Source organism: Varroa jacobsoni, unplaced genomic scaffold (assembly GCF_002532875.2).
Source record: "Varroa jacobsoni isolate VJ856 unplaced genomic scaffold, vjacob_1.0 scaffold_628, whole genome shotgun sequence".
In the NCBI taxonomy this organism is placed as follows: domain Eukaryota; kingdom Metazoa; phylum Arthropoda; class Arachnida; order Mesostigmata; family Varroidae; genus Varroa; species Varroa jacobsoni.
The window spans coordinates 135,445-163,116 of NW_019213530.1; the positions used below are offsets into that span (position 1 = coordinate 135,445).

General features: G+C 38.9%; 2 long non-coding RNA genes across 2 annotated transcripts; one reads left to right on the forward strand and one right to left on the reverse strand.

The window, feature by feature from the left end:
* LOC147753238 (uncharacterized) lies at nucleotides 1–26,631 on the forward strand. Its single transcript, XR_015311823.1, has 4 exons — nucleotides 1–110; nucleotides 270–1,170; nucleotides 24,855–24,987; nucleotides 25,534–26,631. It is a non-coding gene; the product is annotated as an uncharacterized LOC147753238 (long non-coding RNA).
* Nucleotides 5,333–6,882, reverse strand: LOC111262121 (uncharacterized). Its single transcript, XR_002681407.1, has 2 exons — nucleotides 6,702–6,882; nucleotides 5,333–5,574 (listed from the first exon to the last, which is right to left on the reverse strand). It is a non-coding gene; the product is annotated as an uncharacterized LOC111262121 (long non-coding RNA).
* Nucleotides 26,632–27,672: the final 1,041 nt, after the last annotated feature.

A 27,672-nucleotide genomic window follows, 5' to 3' on the forward strand; every position in this document is an offset into this window, starting at 1 on the left:
AATCTCTATGCGTTCGACGAATCCTCATAGAAATGATGAGCTTCTGGGGTCACTCGAAGTCAACAATTCACCGCGTCGCAAGTGAATAAGCGGCTGCAGAGAAAGCAGAGGTAAACCTCAGCACAAGGCAAAATCTAAGACAGCGAAAGAACAGCGCCGACTTTAAAGTTAATCGCTGCCGTCCAAAAGAACATTTCAAATTACTCAGTTGTTTTGATCAAAACGTTAGTGACGTGAACGATGTCACCGATTGTCTGCAAAAATTTCAGGTACACGCGTCATGTCGTAGAGATCAGAAGAGGCGCACTCTTAGAACAATTAAACCGAGAGATTAGACCGGTCTTGTCTCAACAATGAAACAGCAGGTCGCCTACGAGAGATTTTTTCTACTGGTGCAAAAATGAACCGCAAAAACCATCATTAGCCCGCTTGGGATATGCTTGTTGTTTTGTTCTGAATGTAATATCTAGCGATGGAGGCGTCATGCTACCATATTTCTTCCGGAGAAACGATCGCATCACTAAAGAAACGTATCTGTGTATTTTACGAACTACTGTGCAGCAGTGGATATCTGAGACATCTAAAGGAAAAGCATATGTCTCTCAACAAGAGGGTGCACTGGTCCTTACAGGCGGATTATCTGCGTAACAATACGAGCGTATTGTGAAACGAGTGTATTTAGGCCACTGAATAGATCAGATTTCGGATTGTTATATATGGAGCGCTATTGAACGGTTTAGGATTCTAATTGAAGCTCTAACCGCAATAAATGGCGGTTATGTTGAATAACATGACCGTCAGCAATGGCACCTCGTGCACATATAAAAATTCTTCGAAATACTTGTTTTTCTTTAGGTGTCGTCCTAAAAATAAAGCATGAAGAAAACCCCAATTCACGCGCCGTATATTGTAGAAGTTGTTAAGAGATAAAGAGCTGGACAAAGTGTCTATGTGGCTTCGATGCTTCAGAAAATTCTAAGAAATCCGGAATGCAGTCAACTGCCCTCACATTGACAAGATAGGTTTATCTATGGCGCCTTTATTAGTAGAAGCGTCCATCTATTGGCCAAGCGGTACAGGCAAGCCTTGAAAAGCAAAATGTTTTTTAGCAAGGAAGATTAATAACTAACAATAATCAACGGCGAGTTCCTTTCATTCATCAATTATGGGGTACGTTTTCGCTTATACTTCAATGTCAAAAGTGGCATGACACAAAATTTGTTTCTAGAGACTTTATAATTGTTGCGCTTAATTTCGGTTTTCAGCTATATGAAAAATTGCTTTCGCTAAGTTTAAATTTTGCATATATTATATATATATATATATATATATATTTGTTTTAGAGAATTTTTAAGTATGTCGATGTGAGAATTGGAGCACGGATTAAATGCAATGGGAAAATAAGAATAGCGCTATAACATACCATGATTATTAGGAAAATGTTTCACCGAGTGGCAAGAACGCAATAAGAGCGGGGTTACTTATTACTCTATTAGGAAAGTATCAAAAAGTAGGCAAAAAAAAAGAAATCATTTGCTTCTGTACGAACTACATAAACGTTAATCGTTAGAATCCCGGTGATTACTTCGAAGTAATTTCCACAGCATTCTATGCACTCGTGTCACTGTCTTATCAAGGTTTTTTATTGAATTACTTAATCACCTTTAGTACTTTTCCTTTTTTGTCCGTAATATAGAACACGATACACGCTTTTTAGTAAACTATTTTTCATTTTTACGACATGAAAATACCGTCGAAAGCCCTTTGTCTCAATCCGTTCACCTAAAACATGGCTTATGGATCGTGACGAACGAGCTAATGTGGCATCACCAGCACGACCGCGGGTCAAGCAAAAGCCGGGCAGGCTTTTGTCGATCACGTCAACATAATGACAAATCATTATGTCTGAGTTTAGGGGCTCGGGCGGAAGTTAGGTAATGTCTCAAAAAGCCGTTGGACGTTTATTCTATATAGGTGCGGTAAAGTTTATATTGATTTATATTGGATATTTTCCCAGTACTAAAATTGGAAAGTTGGGACGGAAGAAATAGAGGAGGCACTGGAGCATTCTAATAGATGTACGGTGCCATTGTAAGGGGATAATGCGACTAATGCATTTCGGACACCTTCTGTGTTATGCGTTTTGTCGAGACCAAAATACTACCGAGACAGCCTGAGACACGTGCCTTATGTACGATGTTAGGCTAGTATTGAAGGGACTGGTCAAGAGTAACTTGTTAAGTTTGAAAACAGTATTTGGGACCTAAAAAGTGCCACTCGTTCTAGCCGAACGTCTTGGGTTAACATAGAGACTTGAAACTTGGGTATTTTATAAACAATTTAATTTAACAAGGGATTACGGTTTAATTTTGCATGACGCTCGGTGTCGGGCGTCACGCGGCTATAAGGCCAGATTTTTGCACAAACTTATCTTCGTTGATCAGAGATAGTGTCTCTACGTCAACAAGAACCAAAGATAGCAGTGGATGGCTTTAGATAGATCCAAAGAATAGCTCCAACCAAATATCCATCCAAAAAGTATTATACTTTGCGTTCGGGGAGACTACAAGGGTCTAATTCACTGGGAATTATCTACGAATTAGATAACTGATCAACACATTTGTTTGACTCAATTGTGTCACGTCAACCAGGCTAGTCAAGCAGAGCGATCCGACAGACGAAGTCGAGCTATCCTGGTTCGTGATAACGCAAAATTACACACGAAAAGTATCAAAGATGCCCTCCTGAATGGGGGACCCTCTTGCACTCTCGATATTTTCCATGCGTTAGCGGAGCATCACATTTTGTATTGACTGGGCAATCATTTTCGTGGCCTTATGTTCGACACGGATTAAAAGCTTAACACGTAGTTGGAAAACTTTTTTGAGACGAAATCCGTTACCTTCTGGCGAGACAGCCTACATCACTTGGTGAAAAAATGGAAGGAAATCATAAACAATAAAGGAGACATATAGCATAATAACTTATTATCATAGCAGCGAAAAATATGGCGTTTTCTGTTTAGTAGAAAATCCGTAAAAACTTTATAGCCGACCTAATGGTTGCATGTGACAACAACTTAACACTGCTGATAGAAGCCTGTAAGGAGCTCCACCTTCAGACAATCGCTAATCTTGCGCTTGCTTCGGTCCAAAACTGGATGTAGGAACACCGCCTGCAAGTCTCACCACATAAATAAAAGGCCATTTTTCTTAATGAGAAAAAAACTCTGCAGAACAAACCCTAAAACCCGAAGCACCGGAAAAAAAATCTATATTAGAGAAATAAAAAGAACGGTAAAACACATTATATCGGACGATATACAAAGGATTAAGGGGGTAGAGTGCAGGCTGTTCAAGAATATATTGGCAATTTTGAGGTCAAGATTAGTCACCTCCTCTGTAGTCGCATACATCCAGTATCACAACATATTAATTGCTATAGAACGGTGCGAATAGGCTAAGTGAAACCAAGTAGCGAGATTACTGGGAAGTTTCAACAGTGGATTATTAAAGCAGGACAGCAAGATACATATATTCAATAATACTTGAAAAATAAACTAATTTTTTTCTAACCATGAATTTAATTTTGTGACTGTAAGCTTATATCTTACCTACTATATGTTTACTTTTGCCGTCGTCCAATAGAACAAGTTAGTAGGTAATACCGATTTATTGCCAGTAAGGAAGCCCACACTTTGCTACAAGTTACCTACGACTTAAAGAGGAACGATCGATCTGAATGGCGCGGAATTTAAAATAATATCATAGTATCACTTGTTACCACTGTACAAAATAAAACATCACTACTTAGCGCTTTCTATACAGTAAAATCAAAGCGATATGAACTGACCAACTTTGTGATTTAGATGTACGGGTTTCCGAAAAGTGCACTGAGCTTTTGCGTATCAGCCCAGATCACAAACCAAACCAATAGCATTTCCGTTTATGATCTGGCCTCTTTCATAATGTGACCTAAATTGCAAGCCTAAGTTACGCACAGCTGGCATAAGGGAGGACGAGATACCTCATCAACGAACCTTTATTTTCGACGATGCGCTAGACGGAAATAATCTATAGGGCCAGATTTAAATCCTCTCCGAAAAGACCCTTGTACTAAACGTTAGTGACGCCTTCAGAGGAACTTCTTTGTTTGCCGAGGATGCATCTGTTCAATATGTTTCTCAATATGTGCGTAAACATTATTCTTTCATGTAATGGCAATTTAGATTATTTAAATCATATATTTTCTAACGGCGTTTACTATTTATGTTTATTCCTGTTATTTGAACTATACGTACCGCAAACAGCCTACATGACTTCTGGATCGTGCCAAAATTGATTTAGGTATCTAGTGATACAGACATCAAATTTACCTTTCTTTTTAAGATTAATAGGCAATAAAAGCAACTTCACAAGTTGGTTCACATAGCGTATTTGCGGTCTAAGCTTCTGTCGACATTAGTTCTGTAATTGGAATAGATAGAAAATGTTAGCACTGTATTGCCTAGAGTTTGGGATGTATCGGAAGTGGAAGTGAACCTTCATCCTTGCGTCCTTACCTAAGGCATAACAAAAACAAATAAATGGTTTTCTTCATTTTGAGAAAATTATTTGCCCTGGCAATAATATCCAGCTATAATAAAGGGTAGAGAAAACATATAAACACCAATCGGTCGTATACGAGTAAATATCTATCGCGATTATTGATAACCATAAATATTAGATACACTTTCTGTTAACAGGAACCATAAACTCGATCTCGTGAATTAGGTCTGTATTGAAATCCCTTGTAAATCTGGGATCCTGTTAGGAACTTCAGAGCCTTCGTGTGAAAATGGTTCGCCGAAAAACGACTGGCTGACGATACGTTAACTGTGCATTTAAGAGCCACGAAGAAGTTAGAAACAAATATAGTAGTTCCCAGCTATCGTAACGTACATCGTAGACATGGGTAGCTTTGGTAGGTATCTGTTTTAAAACACTGAGATGGATAACCCCTTAGAAGTGTTGAAACAAAGTAATTTCTCCTAAATGGTAAATCCGAGAGATTCAAGGTAATTTTTAGATAGACAAAATGCCAAGAAAAATATGCCTCGCTTAAACCTGTAATTTTCAAAAACAGCTACTTTTTTCAATTCACTTCAGTTGAGTTCGCAATGGACTTTCGTCGCACAATCGAACGAACTTCGTAAGTGAATTACCTATCTTGGCGTAGTCGCTGCTATTCAGTCATCGCGCGAAACCATTGGTATCAAGATTGAGCTATTCTAGTATTGCAAACTAGGATATTACTTGTTTAATTATTATGTTTTTAGTAATGAGGCAGAAAGTAGTGTCTCTCATCTGATTTATTGATTCTTGTTCCAAAGTAGTCGAGCAAAATCTCTCAAGGCTCATGAATATGACTTCTTGGTTCATTGATTAATTTCTATAAAGGGGGGGCTTCGACGATGTTAGAACGCATGAAATTCAAGTTGAGGACTTTGTGCATCTCACTGAGTACTGTTTTCCGGTCGAAGATACGTTCTGATATAGATATCACGAATAGCAAGAGGATGGTGAACACCTGCACCTAATCAGAAAGAACAAGAAAATAAATTCGGATTAGTTGGTGGTAGGCGAAGTTAAGCATCAGATCAAATTGAAGCCCCTTTATTATAATAACGCAAGCAGATCATTCAAATAATTATTATCATTTGTCATCAAACATTATCAATGGTTTCTCTTACTTCTGCAATGACACAACAGATATCATTTGACTTCATCTATCATAACGAACTAGAAAACATGGTACGGTTTTTCTTAGAGTGCACTTTAGGTATAGGCTAAATAGGTATAGATATATATAGGTGCGGTATAGTAATGCCAGTGGGTCTCCTAATATGAACTTGCAGAATATCGAGATCTGAAAGCAACGAAACTATCTTAGAGCCTATGTACTATGTATGTATACTTGTTTTTATACAATTATTCAATACAGTTTTTTTTAAAAACACACCTAACTACAGAGTTAATCAGTAAATGAATATAAAAATTAAAGGCAATTAAGTAATATAATAATAACTATTATTTCCATATCTTTCAGCAATCTCGCTGCAGCAGTGGTCGTATAATTTAAAATGTTCTTATTTGTAGATTATTTGTCGTAGTATATAACAATGCACTTTTGAGCAGAAATGACCCTGATCCTATCGTCACACTGCACGAACACTGCATTTACCGTCGGCCGCAGTAATGAGCGACCACTGCCAAAAATTCCATATGGCATAATATCACCGGCGTAAAACTATCTGGGCTAAAACAGTATCTTTATATCAAGAACAAAGGCACTAAATCGAAGGGGATATTCTTTTAAAATTGAAAGTACTATTAATTTTAACATGAAGATTTCGCTCTAGCAGACAGTTCTTCATCTAGTCGGTGGAACGCAGATTAACGCCCACTTTAATGACTTTGACGTGAATAACTCTGTGTGAATAATTCTAAAACTGTGCACAGGTCAAAATAGATGCAGTCGAATTTTTCTGCGAAAATTTTGAAGTAATGCCGACTTTTGGATCAGTATGACAGATGATGTTGCCGCTGCTTTATGTCCCACAAAGTTAAGTTAGCCAGAATAAAAAAAGCCGTGTTGACGCTAAGTGAGTGATTACGATCTTTTCCTAAACTTAACAAGCTATAAATAAACTCATGAGTTACCATCCATTGAGAACTTGGCAGTCATCTTGCGGACACGTGTGACTAAAGTAGTCAGGAACAAATCCATTCTCGTAGGAATTCGACAGGGAACATGCAGTGCTTTTATAGGCGTAGGAAAAAAATACTCGGCAGGAACTTGTTTAAGATTACGAATGGTAAAATCAGCCGAAATAACTAAGACGAACGTACTTTGTCATTTACAATTAAAATGTTCTTTCCCTTTGTACCGCTATCAGTAGCCAATCAGTGTTTGTCCGGCCGAATATCTGGAACGATTCTCTGATTTTGTCGGTCCACAACGGAACGTCACTAACATTCGATGCGTAGCAATTTTCAGTGTCATAAGTAGCGTAGACACAAATGGCAGTAGTTTTAAGCGTGATCGCCACTAGAGAGCACGTGAACTTCAAGCCGGAAGCGTACTGACAGACCCAATGGATAAAAAAAGATCCTTAAGAGCAGGTTGACATGGAAATGCATGATGTCAATAAATCCTACACGAAGCAAAATAGCCATTAGCTAATTTTAGTGTGTAGCACGTTCGCGAATGGTTTCTGATCGTGGGCAGTATACAATCAAAATGTATTGTTTTCGACATGGCCGATGCCGAACACTTCGCATGATTCTAATATTGTTTTGCTAAGATAAGCAACTATTTTTAAGAGGCATAGTGACCGTCTATTAGAACCCCACTGGGATAGATGCAACGGTCATGTCGTGAGTACATAAGGACAAACCGAACTATCTCTAGCAGAGTTCATAGCTTTTTCCACCGCAGGTAAAGGTGCATTGATAGGCAGGTTATCATCAGTAAGAGGTAGATATATATTATTACATGAATCGATACGTTGATTAGGACGCGCCAGTGTTTAGCTAACCTGAAATCGCAAGCGTTATCGGAAGCCATTTAGCGACCGCGAGAGCTCGCTGCCTTATTCGGTGGAAACGGATCCGAACTACATTCAGATCTCACTTGTGTGAACTCTCTGTTCCCTTAACTGTGAAATTACTTAAGGGCTAAGCTCGATAAGAGCTAAGCTAAAATGAATACTTCGAGTAATAAGGTTAGTTTTGAATCGAATAGAAGTAAACCGTTTGTCACAAACCCTACCGCATTTACGGCCAGCCATTCAGACAGTGTCTTAGCTAACATGAAAATACCGTATCGAGATAATCTAAGGAGAATCTAAGTATCACCGTCCAACACAAATAGCGTAATTGCAAACGTTCCTTACGGACGTATACAGGAAGTAATTTATATACGTTTATATACGTATATGTACATGCTATCGAAACACGGTACTCAGTAGTATATGTAGCGTGCGTATACCGCTAACAATTCCCTATTTAAATACATAGTTTACGTTGACACAATGATCGTTTGCAAGTCGCCGATCTTTTGAAAGATATATATAAATGTACACAATCAAAACCTTTTGTTTTATATAAATGCATAGTGATTTTTCAAGGTGAAATTGTTTGTACAGACAGCTGTTTGCAGAACCTCGGCGTATGTATTGCAGTAAAATACGTTGACTTTCATTTTTGGGCCGGTTACCGACAATGTCTGCATGTTTTTTTTATATATTGACAATTTGACACTTTATGCTTTTAATATAATAAGCGTTGTTTATTGATGGCCGAAGGAATTTTTGATCACATACTTTTGTCCGTATGTTTAAGTTGAGCTGTTGCTGAGTTGTATTGTGGCTGAGTACATACATCCAGTGTATTATCAAAGTGGGGCAAATTTCTCTTAGCCAATGTATTGGGTGCCGTTTCTAAGTATCCCGGGGCGATTTTTTCTTTTAAATGTCATCGTAGGCTTAGCTGTTAGACGAAAAAAGTTCACCTCATATAAAAGAACCCCATATATTCAATATGGAAGCGTATGACGGTCGAGTATATACCCCTCCGCAGATTTATGTTGGCTATCTTTCTCAGTCTATATAAGATGATAGTTCTAGATTTCTAATTTTTTAGTATATTTCCGATGTTTCAAGTTGTTTTGAAGTGTCAGATATGTGCAGCTGATTTAGTGTTACACGAGCCTGGTAGATAGAATAGTGTCCTGGGATGTAAGGTATCGTTATCGTCTTCATTAACTATAGTTGTTCTGACACATATTTAACATTTAGTACCCAGGCTGTTTTCCGCACGTGGTTTTCGGCTGATCTATAATACCTTAGCTTTCACATTAGTTTATTCACTTTGAGTAGTAGTAGTAGTAGTGAGACTAATACCTCAATAAGGCAAAATGTCAGTTTTCAGTTATTATATAAATAAAGGTTTGTTTGTTTGTCAACCTATCTCGATTAACTCTTGGTTTAGATCGAAGAAAAAAGCTTCTTCTCTATATTGACCTTCTTTACTAGTTAGGAATTTTCGAATCTTAACTACTGCATCTTAATGGGTAATGTTAATGATATTCATATTCTCCATATTGTTCTTGCCATAAATGTTTTTTTCAAAAAAGTTAAACTAACTAGACTTAGAGTTTACTATATTACTCAGAGCTATAGGCCTCGAGTTGTCTTTGCTATATTACTTACCCCTTGTGTGTATCGGTGTTGCTAGAGATATCTTCGAATTTCTGCGGGAAACATTTCCCTTTCTAGAAAAATTCTAGTCAAGTACTTCATGACACGAGTAAAAATTTCGTCGTTGCCCATTATAATTCGAAGTAATGAATTCAATCGTGGCCTGCTGTTGATGATGGAGACATTTCTTTTACGATTCATTCTGTCGTTTGCACCGGGTAATTGAAAGATTAGTTGGTTATCAGGACTAAGGCTGTCAATAACCTGTCGTTGGCACAGCATTTGGCCTGCATTGGCTAGGAATCAAGTCGAATTTTTCTTATTCGTAATTTTTGTGTTTTGTCTTATTTGTGTTTAGGTCAATTGTTTTTAGGTAAAGTTTATTTTGAATATAGTTTTGAAGGCTATAGGTGACCTTCAGTCACCGATAGTCTTCTTGGCGTGGTAAACTTTTTCAAATGTGAGTTTTAGATAAGCTTATAGGTTATTTTGATCATTAGTTCGGCCTTCTGTCAATTTGATCCGCCTGTGATGGGAAGTAGCCGCAATCCGAAGTGTGCGAGGTGACAACAATTTTTCACATGAAATATGGCATTGCCTTGCAGAAGAAAGACTTTATCTTGTCTGTCGGGTCCTTTGTGTTCTAGCTTCGTGCGTTTGATGGAAGCTAGGGGAATTATTTACTTTGAATTAGTGTTGATTGGTTCTGTTATAACCAACGAGTATGATCAACAAGTTTGAAACGGATTCAGCACAACTTTAACGAGTCGTGGGCTATTCACGACAGCAATACACCAACTTACACACAAGTTTTGCATAAAAATTCAACGCCCTACGGTGCACCAGATCCGGCCCCAAGGCTTCTATCTGTCCGAAACCTTCTTGTAAAAAAAGTCTCCGTAGTAATGTCTTAGGCGGATCCGCAGCATTGAATACGCTGTTTGTGCAATCTATAATTAGCCTTTCGAGCGTAGCGAATGGAGTAAAAAGGTAATGTTCAAAGTAAGAGCAGACACGCTTTTTGTGCGATTGCTTTCTCAGAAAGGAAGCGCGATTTGGTTTGAAGCTTGTGTCAAATAACAAACATGAAATGTGTAAATAAAAGGTGCAACTTGTAAAAAGCAAAATAGCCCATTCTGGAGATGAAAGATATTTGCAGGCATCTGGTAGATGTCGAAGATCCAAACAAGTGGCTTTATAGACGGGAGCTCACGGTAGCGCATAAAACGCACCTCGATAGGCGGCTGCGATGGCGAGGACGTACTTGGTGAGTCGCAAGGGTCTCGACCATTTCCGTCGATCAGAAGTGTCGACAAATCGGCGACATAACCCACCTTGATTGAGTGATAAGCTTAAAACGTCAACAGACACGTCCTGCCAACCATGGTCCCTATGAAATTATTTAGTCAATATAATCTTTAGAGCAATGGTGTTCCTTGAAGCAAATATCACGAAGAAGTGATCTATTTTACTTAGAATTTAGCTAAGTACTGTCTGTCGATATTTACTATCGACTCGGTAAATCAAGCCTTTAACTATAGACAAAAATGTTTCAGTTCCCAAAATTCACGAACTACCATTGTATGATTGCTCTGTATCATCTAGATAACAGACGCCGCAATGGGTAGTTCCGGCAACCTTAAACTACGGTTTTATTCTCACGTTTAGCATATCTCATTTCTGTACTTTTCCACTTTCTACGCATGATTTATTTTTCATTAGATTCGTTTGTAGAGTCTTTCTGGAAAGCCAAATTATGAGACTTAAAAGCTGTATATTCAACGCAGTTAGTTTCTTATTTGGCCACGAGATGGCACTGCCTGACACTACAAAGAAAGGTTTTTTACACATAAGATCTGTGCCGCGAATAAACGCAATTTTTTCGTAACAATCTGTGACTTTGTTCCTAAGCATTCGAGATAAACCAAGAAACAAAATCATCTTTTGACATTCTAAATACATTATTTAGGAATTACACTTTTACTGGCACTTCAAGATTAGTACGATACAAAGTTAGAAGCCAAATGCTACCTACTTGCTCACTTCCGCCGGTTAAAGACACTGTTTCGTTAACCTCTCATAGCGGCATTAATATGATGTATTTATTGAATGTAGCTATCTTCTTCATATATATCTATTTGCATATAACCGTCTACGATACTACTAGAACTGGCAGGGGTTGAGTACAATGAAAAAACGAAAACATTTTCAGAATTCACTGAGTATTATTACTGAGATGATCGAGCGGAAGTACTGATTAACGGCCTAAGGGGTTTGGTTTAGGTAAGGCCTTAGGCTGACATTGCGTGCATGACCAATTAAGAAGAAATGCAAAATTTCTTCGGGGGCATATTAATAGGTTTAAGGTCGCGGTCAACTATTTTTATATATATATATACAGGATATACGCAGTATGTGAACGAACTTACCGCAAAAAGGTGACAAGGTTAGTGGGCATTCTACTAGTAAGCCGCGGTTGTTTCTGCCAGGTAACGAGTTTCGATGGATTATAGTGGTGCAGAGAGGTACTGGTGGACCCAGAATATCGCTGATGCCAGAAGAGAGTACTCGAGAGCGTGGAGTTATCTAAAAGAAGCAGAGAACTGATGCGGACACTTGGAAAATAAAGATGCTGATCATTGAATACAAGCGAAAGACCAGTGTAACGAAAAGGGGGATATTCAACAGTATGACTGAATGAAAACTCTCGGATTTGTACCCAAATAAAGATGTTTGTAGGTGAAAAGATCCAAAGTAAAACTCCTAAGGCGATTTTACTTGAAGCAAAAAGGTCGCGACCGGAAACTTATTCCCTGTTCGGTAGATTTCGATAGGGCTGAACGCGAGATACGTCCTGTCTACCGAAAACAAAATTTCAGAGGCTATCGTTGACAAGGTCGTTATGTCAGGTAAGCACATGAAGCTGGGAAAAGCCTTGGGAATGTACGGTATGCAACCGGGTACTACTGAACTGTATTACGGAATGGAAGTACCCAAAAACTGATTGCAAAAGCTTTTGTCTGGACGCGAGAAGGCATATTTCCGAAACAATGAAAGAAGGGTGAAGTAGTCTTCCTTCCCAAAGCAAGCCTCCCCAAGCTTCTTTTAACCGACCTATCCCTTTGGCTAAAGGTTTGTGGCGATGTTAGAAACATGATCGGAACACCTTGCCAAAGATCACGGACTCCTCTCAAGCGTGCAGTATGACGTTAGAAAAAAACGTACATCCTGGTCAACAATTCAAATGCCTTGTCAAAGATAGGAATGACTGACCTTATTTGTTCCTAATGATTTTGCTGGACATAAAAAGGTACTTTCAACGATCTGCAATGGAAGGCAGTTCTAAACAAGTTGAAGAAGGGAAACGTTCTAGTATGACTTGCACCTGTGGTCTTCGAGTAAATGAAAAAATAGCAAAATCAGCTGCATGAAGGGTACATTATTCTTCATGATTGCTTACGTTGTACAAGGATCTATCTTGGGTCAACTCATTTGGTATTGTCTACAATGAAGTGTTTGGCCTGGAAAACTTGCCGGCCGAAGTAAACTTAATGAAATACATTACGCAAGCTAACATTACACCTACGGAGATTTCAATTTGGATGAGCGACAGTAGTTTCGCCCCAGCCAGAGCCGATCCAATTCTGTTCACTAGACGAAAAATAGACTTGAGTATTCAGCTCCGATTAGTAGGACAAGAGAGACTTTACTAAGGTGTTCACCTAGCCATACCATGCGCGGAATCCCCGCCTAAAGATGGCAACTAAAACAGCTACCGTATGTCTGACATACATCGCTTGGGAGAGGAAAAAAGTGGAAAATTAAGGACTAGAGGGTGGCGACTAGGCCTTAATTTTGTCAAGATAAATAAGTGGAGGTCCCAGACGGTTGTTTTGGCGTCAAGGTGCTTTATACTATAGAAAATATTTGCGGCTGCACTACGAGACCGGATAAAAAACTTACGCACCATCTGGTCCAATTGTTTACCAAATATGCCGATCTTCGGGAGCTTCGTCATAGAATAAATAACGCATTTCCTGCAAGCTGGGTTGATTGTATAACCGTCGATAAAGGCGATGCTTTGCACACGCTCGTCAAGTGCAAAACATTCTAACTGGTGAGGACCATGGAGGCGATCTCGGGTAAGCGGCACTCAGTGAATCATTGCCCACGAGAACATACATGTTTGTCAGTTACGAGAAAACTGACTAATAGAAACCATTTTGGCCAAAGGATTTTCCGTTGCAAAATCCATAGCAAGACTGAAGCTTTGTAGGACTGTCAAGCATGTCGATGCGAACGCCCTGCAAATGTCGAATTTGCAGGAGACACAAGAGGGTGTCCATCGTGTGAGAACAAACGCGTTAGGCTGAGCAGAGAACTCGAGAGATTACTGCGATCAGATGATCCGGTAGATACCTGTTACACCCTTTTACCGACCCATAGTACTATTGGATGACTTAGCTGGAAGTGATGCTTAAAAAAATAGTTAAAAAAGAAATTGAGCTTTGACAACAGAACAATAGAATAACTGCATCAAGATAACGGACGCACCGATACAGAATCAAAAATTAATTGATCTAATGAAGTATAATTACAAGGGAAAACTACAAAGGAAAGACGGAACTAGTACGACGACGTCTCTGGAGAGGTGACGCCGAATACCTATAAGCGTGCCAGGTTGAAATTAGCAATAGTTCATGTAAAGTTAAGTGCGGTATACAATACAAAATAAGCTTAATTATCATTCTAATGGGCTATCGAAATAATTAGAGAGGATAATATTACCCAAACTATGCATATGTTTGGCTGGGTGTGACATTAGTGAATGCCGTTACTTAAACTAAACGAAGTGAATGCGGAGCAAGTGTTATAATAAAATAAAAAAAGGTTGTCCAATAGAAACATGGGATTATGCTATCAGGGCAACAATGTCAATAAAGCGGAGTATTTAATCAGTGGAAGACAAAAACAGGACAATTCGAGAATAGCTAAAAAAACTGATAATAATTTTACAATAGACAGAGTTGCCATAAACAAATAACTTAATTATTTCAATCAATTTCTAAGCAGAGTTACAGCGAAATAAACTATATAAGTGTGGATCTACAGTTATGCCATAGCATACATTAGACTGCCGGCCAAGTTCCTCGATATTTGAATCGGCTAATAGAATAATTGAAGGCTGAATGTAACAACAGAATGGATATCGGTGCATATCCGGGCATAGTATACGTTAGGCCTAATATGAATTCAACAGGTCAGGTGTGATGAATCAACCAGTAACAAAGCTCGTGAGGGCTAAAGCAGAAAATGAGGATTACTTTTACAATATAACTAGAAGTTCAAGTAGAAATATCAGAATAGGCTGATAAGCTAACTGTATAGAATTGATCAAATGAAACAATCACATCAGATTAGTTAGATAGGCTAGCCACGCTGGCGGAGCCCCGGATCCGTTTAGTCTACGTAAATGAAACATGAGGGACACAGTTTTTCGCTCTCAGCCGTATATAGATAGAATAGACGGATTCTTTAAACAGGTTCTTTTCCTTATCCGTTAGTGGGCAATGTTAATCTTTACTCAGCAGCTTTTTTTAGCGACCGTTTCTGCAAACTTTGTCGAGTCGTGCTGTGAAAAACGCCTGGGCGGACGGGCGGTCGAGCAGGAAAAGCCATAGACCAGAGTCTGGATCGAATAACGCTCTAAACTGATAGTTAGCTTTGCGGTTTATATTGAACACTCCGGTATTTCGATCACCGGAACATCTTATTGGGATACCCATTAGTTCAGCTGGCCAACTGGATTAGTCCTCGGGGTTACAGAGGCAACGTAATAGATTGATCAAATACAATCACTGCAGTTGAATGGCTGCGACGGATTAACGCAATTAACGGCCTCAGAATATTTGCTACGAAACAATTGGACAGCTACAGTTTAGCAGTTAAAAACTTTTCGAAGTAATATCAAACATATCCCGAACCATGACCCAAGCTGATATAGGGGTCCAGGGTTTAGTGGGTGAGAGTCCCACAGTATCGGAAGAAACACAATTCAGTGATGTCTGGTCTGCATAATGCATCTGCAAATTGTATGCAAAAACAAATCCATTCACTTTAGAGTAGGCTGATGAGATGATAACAGAAACAATATAGCAACGTTGCAATAGAACGATCCGGGCAAAGAATGCGATGCCTGGAGCAACGGGATAAGTGGAACGGTTTCTATATCTCTGCTCTGAAGTTCGACGTGGCTGAGAAGATGACCGCATGCTCTGTAACCAACAAAAGGTTAACACAATACGCGCGAGTTGCGTGGAAAGGTTCGGTGAAGTTCTAAGGCATTTTATCGTAACACGCTCGCGTTTAAATTATTGCAGAACTGCACGGTAAGGTGTAAGCCTACGGTTAGGAAAGCATAGGTTTATTGTTAGAACAAATCCTGCTTGAACAATAAGTCGATATTTTCCTAACCATGAACCTATCGTTCCTAACTGCATACATACAATTTTTAACTCGAAAAAACATAATGAAAACTAGCATTCGGTAGAGCAAAATCGATACGCTCTTGTCGCTCTCTCACTAGAGACGTACCGGTCTGCCCAAAAAACATCGATCCTGGCCACAGATCTGCCCCCTTTCACGCGATGATCTACTTCATTCAGATTATGAACAGCTGTCTACAGTGGGACGAAACGCCTCATCAGCTAACTTTTTTGCCGACACTTCGCTTCACGGAAGTAATCGATATGGCTGGATGTGAACTTTCTCCACAAAGAGCTTTGAATTAAACGCTGATTACGCTTTTAAAAGATTTCTTCGATCGGCGAGCAACGGTAAGGTGAAGTGGGCCTACTTTGCTGCTTTAAACACTTTTTTTTTAAATAAAAATAAGAAAATTGCTTTTTGTCTGTTGACAATAATATGAAGTAAGCCAGATCACCTGAAACCGGTTTTTCCTGAAGGTCGATGTTTATGTTCATACTGTCTCCAGAAGCAGATACCATAAACATCATACGCAATTTCTGAATTGTGCTGAAATTACTTTATGTATTTTTTATGTGGAGATTAAATCTGCTTAAATAAAATAAATAAACAACTAAATTATCTAAAAGAATGGGATACACTTTTAATGATTCTTTCACATATAGAGTGTTTACAATCTAAGATTGTGTTAACGTTAGTTCTATTCGATTTGTGGCCTGTTCTACTAGGGCCTTCGTATTGACTAGAGTTCGATGTGACGAAAACGGAAATGAATGTCTACTTTTACACGGGCGTACCTTTGTGTAAGCGATCGTTGTATGTTAGCCTCAATAAATACACATCTCAAAAAATGTAAAAGAATACAGACATATGTGGTCTATAAATTCTTTTTAATGTAGCAAGCATTCATCTATAATTAATATTAAGTTTTTTTAAAAGAACCTTAATCACGATAAAGTCAATTTTACCCCTCTAGTTAACAACAACTGAAGTGTTCCCACCGCTGCTAGATATAGCAAGATTAATAAAGGTCGTCTTGGGCATACTGTTCACTGCCAATTGTCAATGCCCAAAATAGCTACGCAGTACTTGATGAGCATTATGTAATATCACTCAGGTAGATGGTTGAGATAAGTAACGCACTGTTGTATCAAACGATACGATTCTATTAGGTAAGTATACAAGCATTTGGTCTTTTTTAAAAGACAAAATAACCCATTTAAGTATTCTCAGTAGAGAATTTCTGTGTTGTGAGTGCTGAAAAACTGGTCCAGCCAGTCCTTCCCGCTGTTACTAACTTAATTTAGACGAGCTTCAGAGCGTAAAATGAGAAGCTTGTAAAAGGACCTCGAGTCAAGCACGCATTGGGCAATTTAAACGGCGTTTGCCGGATACGATTTTGTGTCGCTATCTGTAAAATGGGCTTCACTTTGCCTATAGAACCTGTTCTGTTAAATAGCTGTGCTCACTCGATACATTCGGGCTAAATGCAGATATTTTTGACCCTTTTATTCTACTCATATGTTTTCTAGTAGAAAATCCTTCCAGTTTCGCCTCACGCGAATTAGGTCGTTTTTGGATATAAATCTTATTTTACTCTGAGTTTGAACATGTCTTTCAAAACCACTTATCCCTCTCTCTTTTATGTCGCCGTGGAGACATCAAGTTCCGCCATCTGTAATCATTTTATGCACAATCTTGCCATGAAGGTTGCGCGTTGCCAAACGAGATGCTGGGAGATGATAACAAATCGTATTTACTTGAGCACTTCATCCAGCCTGTCGAGACTTCTAATTTTGAATAAACTTTCGTACCTTCAAGCTGTTTGACAATAGCCGTTTGTTCGAAGCTTACTATCCTCTCAAGCACTCGCTATACACAGCACAGATCTCTCGATCTGTTTCGGCAACCTTTTCAGCGTCTTGGCTAGAGGCTAGGTCAGGCAGGTAAACAGTTTAGAATGTTTAGATTAAATTCCGTAAAAAACTCCTCAATGGGAATACAGAGCACAGAGAGCACTATGCAGTGTACGGAGGTACACAGATAATAGATAGGGTAAGGAAAATGCAAAACGAGGAAAAAGTGTCATTATTTACGCACTAACGAAACAGTATGCGCATTTCAAAAAATTTATACACGGAAAAAAGCTGGCATATAATTTCGAGTAACACTTTGCCTTAAGACCAGCGGCTGGTTACTAGCAGCAATAGGTGTACGAATGTTTTGAACGATCATAGAGTATACACTAGACAAAGACTAGTGTACTCTGTAGCCCTAGTTTGGAACAAGCTCCATTTTTCTTTTAGCTGGCTAAATTTTGAGAAACATTAATTAAACAAAAATCAGTTGCTATATCAAGTGGCTTTAGATAGCGCAAGTATCTTGCGTGATCTTTAAAAGTAATCACTGTGAACGATTCTATTGAACCTTCGTTCAAACAAATTATCTCGGCGGATGTTGCGCGTCGGAGTTCACGCACAATTTTGCTATAAAGATGTTTCATTTAATTACTACTAATTACAATATAATTCATTTGATTAATTTTTAGTAATCAAGAAAGAAGCTATATATATATATATATTCCTTATCCATTTTCTCATTGCTGTGGTAGAGTTGATGTTATTAACTGAAATGCTGAAAAATATTATGCAAGGTTAATTCAAATGGATGAATTGTTCATTAATTTGTTAGGTAAAAGGTTAGAATTTAAGTTCACTTAAAGGTGTATATATAAGTTTAAGCATAGGTTATATAGAATGGTCAGAAAATAATGACGATGTTTACAAAAGAGGCGGGAAAATCAAATTGCTTGACCACGTATGAAGTCGGCTGCTTGCGTGCAGCCTGTTCAAAAAACGAAGGGTGCAGAGTGCTGCCATCTAGGCCACTGATCAGCAAACGGATATGAAGTCGCTAGTAATGAAAAGCACTTTACAAGGCAGATCTAATGTATATGGAATACATAATGCCTATTTGACCTTTTTGTAGAAGTTAGCTTGGTTTTCTGTACAGGACAATGGCACATATTACATTTGGCAACACAAGATAAATATTCCTTACTACTTGTCCAGCCCGTTTCAAACAGCTGAATTATCCTGTATAAGCAATACATCGATAGAATTTCTTGTTTTCGACGATACACATGTTGTGCTTGCAGCAGAGCTTTTGCAGTGATACAGTATTGTGATAATGAGTAACCCTACCTCGCGAAGGGGAGCGATTATTATATCAAACAACAAGTTAACTATTTGCGACAGCTATTTTGGAACAGAGCTTCCTGCCGCGTCCTTCGCACTGAAAACCCTGGACGTTGGTATCGAACTTAGACATCAAATTAACAACACAGGGGCCGCGAAGTTCAGAAGGGGAACAAGATTTGCTAGCAGTGACTCGTTTCTGAATGGAATGAGCCAGAAAATTGTCAAACTGATTACATACTCTGACCATACGGCAACAACAATGGGATGGTCTTTCATTGATCGTACAGAGGAAAGGAAGATCCGTAAAAGGTATCAGCAGACCGGTTGATTAACCTGAAAATTGAACTGATGGCCATATATGGAATTCCAATTTTCTTGGGAAAGGAAAAAACGAAACCTGCTCCGCTTAAAGAGAGTGAAGCCAACATTTTTTAAATACGTATTGACCCCCACGCGGTAGCCGTTTTAGGTGTATACGCTGACAGGTATCCCGATGTTCATCAAGAATATATAGAAAGCTTTCAGCTCACGAAAACTGAAGCATGTAGGACATGTGTGTAGGCGTTAAAGATGGTGAAAGCAAGAGTCTCATTTTGCCCAGCGTCAGCTAAAATCGACGGCCAACGGAAACTAACGAATAGAAGTCGTTATATAATAAAAAAAATTCATATTTCATAGAGCTTTATTAATTTATGTTCGTAACTTAAGGATACTACGAATCTAACGAAAGGGCATTTGTGAATTCTTCAAAGTTACATATCCCAGTTTTATTACAGATCACTTAGCCAGCCCGTAAATACAAGGACCTAGACAATCAACGTCATACAGATACCTCGTATAATACATGCACGATGCCTATGGATCTATATTAAAAATTAAATATGATTAATTTTTAACAACCTATATGGTTACAAATCGTTTAATTACATAAAGCGTATGAAATTGAAACTATGGAGTAATTTGCGAGTTTTATGAACCTTCATCTTTCTACATGATTTATATATATATATTAAAAATATATAAAATATATTGAAACTAACTTTCCAAAGATATTAATGGTGGCTATCTATTTTTCATCGTTTCCTTTTGGCGTTATTATTGCACCAGGGCGAATATTTATAATATGATGAAATAATGTTATCCTGACATCGCTGGACATAACTTTACGTCAAAATAAAAACGAGTTCTTTTTTCCCGCGGCATGTTAAAGTCCATTTTGACATTTTTTTGGAAGATAGAAAAACATCATCACAGTAATACGACTGAAACGTAAAGCAATGATTATAGCATGAAGGTCACGTTAACCATTTTTCATTTCACATTAACCATTTTGCTTTTCAACACTACACTTTCGCCTTTAGGACTCATGCGGTTTTGAGATATGGTACCTTTGAATGGCGCTGATGTGGACGTAATGTCCATAGGTGTACACTATCAAACAGGTATTGATAGAACCGGAGTGTAAACGAGGCGATCTCATATACCTGACCACTATCCGAAGACAATATTTCGGAGCACTCAAACGCGTTTTCTCTACTTCAGCGCTCCCTCAGAGGGAGTTTGTTATTGGAAAACGAAAATACAGTAGCCAAAGGTGTCATATGTTTAGAAGGAAGTTGAGTGTCAATAGAAGTCTTTCCGGGACCAAGCTATGGGACATTGCTGAGAGTATTTCGTTCTAAATCTTCAACAGGATTCTCAGTCTGGACGAGCTGTCACAACAAATATGTAAAAAACGGAAACAAATCATGTTAGAAAGTTTCCGAATTATCGTAAGTTCACAGATGAGTTTAAAAGGCTGTTTTGAGTCTAGAGGGTTTACGACAAAAATTGCGCCGAGAAACCTGTGTCTCGGCTAAATACATAGCCGTAATCAAGTAGCTCAGGAACTCATGAACGTACTCTGAGAAGAGGCGGAATCTCTGGGTCGTGTAATTACAAATGACGAGATTCGAGTGACAGCAAAAACATGATTATATGCGTACTGCTTTGGAAGCGAGCTTAGACTGAGCAAAAGTGGAAGGTGTCGATAAAAATATTCACTATAACCGGGGGTCACGGTGTAATCCGGCATAACAGGACAAACTTTATAGGGTTTTTTTGCCTTAGCAGGGATTCGTCCATTCGCCTATCGTAGTATTGCTAAACTCTGTGCCGCTCCGAATATCCAATAACGATGCCCATTAGACGGGACGGAAGGTCCTCGAAATGATTGAAATAAAAATCAATCAGCATAGCGTAACAAGATTGCCAATTAATCTTTTCAAGACCAGACAACTGGACGATACAATCGTCGTAGTGCTGTAAGCCGGGCGGGACATACCGCTGCATTACGACGTTGAGCGTTGCCAGTCCAAAAACCAGGACCTTAATTGAGGGAGACAGTTTGGTATGGCTAATTAACTGTGTTCGTTACATGGAAATAGCAAATGTGGAACTCCTAATTTCAGCGCTGGCAAACTTATCACTGCATAAGGTTGTAAAATAGCAGAAACTGTACGTATCTGCTATTAATAGATGCAGAAAGAGCTACTTTAATGAATGACTATATGATGTAATTCTGTAGGCCTGTAGGAGAAAGCCTAGGTAGATTTAGCCAGTAGGCTAGTGAGGCAAGTCCTTCATGCTATACCGAAGAGAAGATAATTCTAAGGACTTATCGATGCAAAGAGTATAGCTAATAAGTGAAAAAAATATTTTACATTAAACACGCAAATGTTCCAGTGGCTAATGTCCGCAAACTACCAATGACGACCTATTTAGTACCACATGTTAACCAAAAGAGGAATATTACATACAACAAGTGACAAATGTAGCCTGTCTATCGTTCTAAATTGTTGTAGATCTATAAGCTGCTGCGAAAACGGGAAACCGATTTATCAAAAAGGTCAAACGCAACAAGTGTAACTGAATATCGAGACTACAAGGGGGCTCCAACGGGGTGGATGTTGAAGTGGATGAAGCAATGTCTAACGGCGGTACTAGACATAAAACTCAACCTACTTTAAATTTAAATCGGATATGTAGGATTAAGTAAATTTTGGCATTCGCGCGGTGTGCGTGGCTTGAGGTGAACTCTGCACCTACAAGCAGATTAAATTTGTTTGGGCTACATTGTCTATTTTAAGGTAAAATCAACTATTTTTTTCCAACAGCAGGGTATATGTGGGTGCGGTAACGGATTAGCAGCAACCGCAGAATGGGATGATAGACCCAGAATAAATAACGAGTTTATATTGAAATACGCAACAGAGTAAATAGGTTACAATTACAGAGTACTACGTACGATGCGACTACTAAAGAAAGCATATAATGGTTTTTCAATTTTTTCGAATTTAAAAGCATATTTTAGTAAACGTTGGGAAATCAATGCACGGGAAGTCAAAAGCAAAAATTGGCGCGTTAACGGAAAAGTGGGAGGAACTGTAACAGGGGTTTGACTAAGATTGTATCCCAGACTGGAGATAAGCTTCGTATCAGCATGTGCTATTAAATTAGTTTCGATTTATATAAATCTTTTCAAATTTTGTCTCAGGCCGAAGGGTACGTGCAGTGAGGCAACATATTGACTATGATTGCGGGTTATTAAAACACCTCAAGGACGGCATTGTTAAAACACCACAACAAGGTTAGCATGGCGGGGTAATTATTGCCTAAAGCGTGAAAATAAGAGAATAGCATCAAAGTAGTAGAGTTACCAATGTAAAATGACAGGTTGACAAAATATTAGCATCAAGAATAACTGCAACTATATATTTAATGTAGTGTTTTGTTTAGACAAAGCCCAACATACACTTTATAAAATCTCGTATGGTGCTTGAATTATTGATAAAAATACATATGAAGCCGCGCAGTACCACAGTGCTATAGTTTACGCGTAAACGTCTCCGTGGGCCCAGGCTCAGCGGGCGTAACCGTACAAAGCACATGAGAGATATTCCGTAGCGGATGAGCGTCACACGTCGAAATGGATGTTGTTCATTTAAGAGGAGATAGACGTAACGTCATTAGGATAATTACGCAACGTAAACGTTAATTGTCTATAGACTAAAAAAATCGCGCCTGTATCAAACAGGGTGGGCAGACATAAGGATAAGCAATATTGTAGTATTTAAACTTTGTTGTTGACTGCTCATTTGGAGAGCCTCGACCTTACTTATGTTAAATATTGCAGTGGGCTAATTAGGTTACCCCCGATAACCTGCAACATAATGTCGCAACCACAGTCAGTGCAAACGTCAGACAATGTTATAATATGTTGATTCCGACGAACGTTACGTTAGAATCCTATATTGGTTGCGTATCTCTATTATATCATTTGATAATTGGCTAAGCAGTCACGAGTCATCGATACGCTTATCCTATGTTGGAAGTAATTGCCTCATGAACTACTTTGCTGTACAGCAGTGTCCTGTAGTAACTCCAAAGCTGACTGGCTACCTGTAGAAAGACACCTGCATGCTTTGGAGCCAACAGCAGTTTAATATCACACGCGTATCTACGTGCGGAAGTTTGGTGGGGTTATAAGGCTGTCTACTGTGATATCCTTGCATTTGAGTTCCATGGACAAGGAGCTAAGGTGTAAATCTGTAGTTGGCAAATCATAGGTTTATTGTACTCGAGGAGTAAGTAGAATTTTTCTAGCCTATTTTTTTTTCTAGCTGTGTATTAAGAAAGGAACACGGCAAATAAATATTCTAAGTGATATTATAAAACTCCACTACTTAGCAAGGTTGGCCGAATTTCAACTGGCTGGATCTTGCAACTGCTCACTCACTTAAAATGTGCGAGTAGTGTTGACAAGGGCATCGGTTTCTTCTATATCAAACCTGACCACAGGTCAAACGAACAGGCTTTCCGTTTGCGATCTGCCCCTTCCATGCCAAGGCCTAGATCAATCAGGGTACGGGCAGGTGGTCTGCCGAGTAGTTCACTTGTGAGCTTTTATTGTGGACGATGCGCTTCATGGAAATAATTCATATAATCGAATCTAAATCCTCGTAAAAGATGCTTTGAACTGGGAGTAGGAGACGCTTTTAAGTAATTCCCATATTTGACAAAGTGCCAAGAGACGTAACGGGACTTATGGGACCAATATGTTTTAAAAAAAAATATTTGAAAATCCCAATTTTTTATTTTTATCGGTTGAGCAATATAAATCAAGTTGGACTATCTAAGTATTTTTCCTGAAAGGTGTACTGTTCATGTTTACATGGCCCTAAGAAACAGGTGGGTAAAATGTTCCACAGGATCTGTTATCCGCGCTAAAATGAATTTGTGCCTTCTTAGATATAGAAGAAATCTCTACTTTGAAGTAAATAAGTTCTGGAAAACGAAAATGAAAGATGCCCTATGTTTAAAACGAAGTCCAGTACGCACAAGCGGTGCCAACGGCTTCTCAGAATCAGGCTGTCAGTGTACAACTCGCAGCAACGACTTCGTGTTTTATGAAAAAGCCTGGAAGACAGTCCTCGATTTGGGTGATCCGCTAGAGAAAATATGGGTCAACACGTGAAGAAAGCAGAAAAAAGGTTTCATACGGGTTAGGTTGGACCATTTTAAAATATCAACTGATTGACAAAGATTGCTACGAAAATCGTACTGAACGGCTTGAGTTGTAAAAAAAATAGAGACCAATGATCAGCCAGTTCAAAAGAAACGAGGGTCGGTCTCACTGAGGCATGTTGGCACATAACCGAACTCTCAATGCTTTTTTTTGAGCCAGCAGTATCTATGTTAAAGCATAAAAAGGGCGTTTATTTATATCATGCATTCTTTGACTGACAAATGTATCTAAATAAATACAGAAAATGTAATTGCGCGGTATTCTTGAAAAGGCGTTTCATCAGAGCCTACTTTTTCCTAGTCGACTCCTGATCTAGGCCATCTCTCAACCCTGGTTCTAAAATCTCTTTGCACATGAATAGGAAAACCGTGAAATACACGCATTGTGCCTCGTAACCCGGCAACAAGCATCTGCCGTTCTCTAACCTTCATTTCTCGTTACGTCGAAGATATTTGGCGCGAATATCCAGATTTAAATATATTATTTATGCAAAGGTACGTCGAGATTGTATCTCTGCCCAAAAAAATAAGGTAAGAGAAATTTATTTGTTAACTCATTTCTAAAAAGCTAAATAATTAACTTGGTGTTTTTTGCATACTTGCAGCACAGTAAGTTGACTTTGTTCGTGTTGCTGAAAATGTTTGATGGCTATTGTAGACTGGAATAGGGAGCTTTATACGTAAGAACTTACTGTGAAGAATCAAGTTTGGCTTTATACAATAGATGGAAATGGTTAAAATTACTGGATTAGAAGTACTTACGGCCAACCGCGGCCCAAGGCAGGTACAAAGTCATAGTGAATAATGTTATTGATCATCAATAACAAACACAATAATTTATAGAAATGCGTGCATATAATAAACAGCACAAGCTTTTCTCCAAGTAGATGGGCGGAACACTCCGGTCTAGAAATTTGAGTTAATGTTATTAGTTAGTGCTGCGTGATTGCACTAGTTTATGCTACTATAGTTCCGCTGGCCGAATAACAAATAAGGAATAATATATTGTCAATTTTAAAATTGCGTGAATGATTTTTTCAGGCGACAGGATTCACGCAGTGTGATTATGGATTATTTGCAGCAAGGTAATTTCTATGGGAACTTAGAATAGCTTCTCCTGAGTAATGCGATCATTACGATGAAGTAACGACTACGACGATGAAGTACTAACTGCGCCAAATTGACGGCTCAGTGATACAAAATGAGAAATTATAGTATCGAATAAAGTGACAGAAAAGCCGAACAGGTAACCGCAGCAGGAAAGCTTTTTGAACCACAAACTACGTTAGAGTGGGCGTGACATTAACGAAGCAGACCCATTAAATGAATCAACGACAAAACGGGCGCGAGGCGAAACCCGTAGTTCTTCCTAGTTTACATATTGCGTACATTGAATTTCTGTTTGCCTAACTAAAAACGGCTCACGTAATTTTGCATTACTTTTAAGCTCTCCTAAAGTGGGCGCACCTGTGTCATTAAAGAGGCTGACTGGGAAAAATGATACTGTAGTATTTAAGTCTTGTGCACGCGATCTCTTGTCGACTACCGGATTCGAAAGCAGCACGCTCTGGAGCAGACAGCGGTTTAACATAACATGCACGGACCACGTGAGGAAGTTTAGCACGGCTGTAAGGTTATCTATTGCACGACCGTAACAATTACGCTTAAGTACTAACAATACTTCGTACCTACATATCGTTTGTTAGCAGTGACGCTTATAAATCTAAAAAAAGACGTACAATTTTTTATGCTATGCTACAGTTGCCGGGAACCTCAAATTATAATCGTGCAAAAATTGTAGGTTGTCTGTTCAAAGGAATTCTATTTAAACCGTAAATCGACTCCTTGGCCATCCGCCTGTTTTTTATAACTGTATACTTGTGTATATCTTATCTACTGTAAATTTACGTTCGTTAGCATGTAACAAGATACGAAACGGTCAGTACGGGTCAGCCACAAGGAACATTCGTATGTTTAAAAAAAGCTCGCAATTTTTTTTACAATACATCACAATTGGCTGCGAAACCCTAAATATCAATCGGATAAAATTCAAAAAATAATATATTGGAAAAGAAACATATAGGAAGGTTTCGCTACTTGGCCGTGTCTGTGTCCTAAAATAAATTCGATTTCGACCGACTGGCTCTCGCAGTTGCCTACTTCCTACACGCGTACGGACCTGGCTGAACAGTGCAGCGCTTTTTTTTTGCGTATCAGTCCTGATCACGGACCAACCAAGAACAGAATCTCCGCTTACGATTTGCCACTTCTATATCGCTGCCTAGATTAAGCTTAGGCTACGGGCAGCTGGTCCACGGCGGGCGAAAGACATCACAAGTGACCTTTATTTTTATCGATGCGTTTGATAGTCCTGGATTGAACGTCAGCAACGTCTTTAGAGAAACTATTTTGCTTGACGAAACGCCAACCGATGCCGTGTCTTCACGGACACATGTTGTAACCACCTGGAAAATCTGTAAGCCACGCTAAGATAACGTGCTTTCAGATGTAGAAGAAATTTGTGCTCAGTTTTGCAGGCAGCTGAATTGTCTACGCAGTATTACCAATTCGTTACGCCCGGGAAAGATATGGCGTGTTTATATGTAAAATTGTCGCAGCGTTTGTTCTGATTTGTAGCCTGTTTCGGTACTGTACGAAAAAAAACTAGGACGTAGCCTTATATGATAAATGAGAGGTTCAAAGAATGAACAAAAATAGAGCATAATGAGAATTGATGTTTGTTTGATTAACACATAAATTTGTAACTGGCACAGTTTCTGCTAGCGACCTATGATAGCAGTTGAGAGCTGTCATAGATGTGTACACAGATGTGTACAAATAACAAATAGGAAATTACTGGTTGATGCTTCATTGGGCGTTCAGCCCAAGAAAGTCATGAGCGGACAATCGCGGAATGTATGCTAGCTGGAGGCCGCTCTACTTTGCGGCATTAGCTTAAAACTTTAAGCTCTTTCTATCTTCCAGGCGGATTGGATTTTTACAAGTACGAAAAGAAACGTGATTCGTGCCAAAGTAGCCAAACCGAGCGGATTTACGGCTCCATGGTGCCATAAATGGCACAACGCCAAAAAAAAAAGATGTAAACCCATCATAATCAAAATAACGAATTGTTCAATACGATTCGTCGTTGCGTAAGACGCAGAGATTCTTTGTTACGGA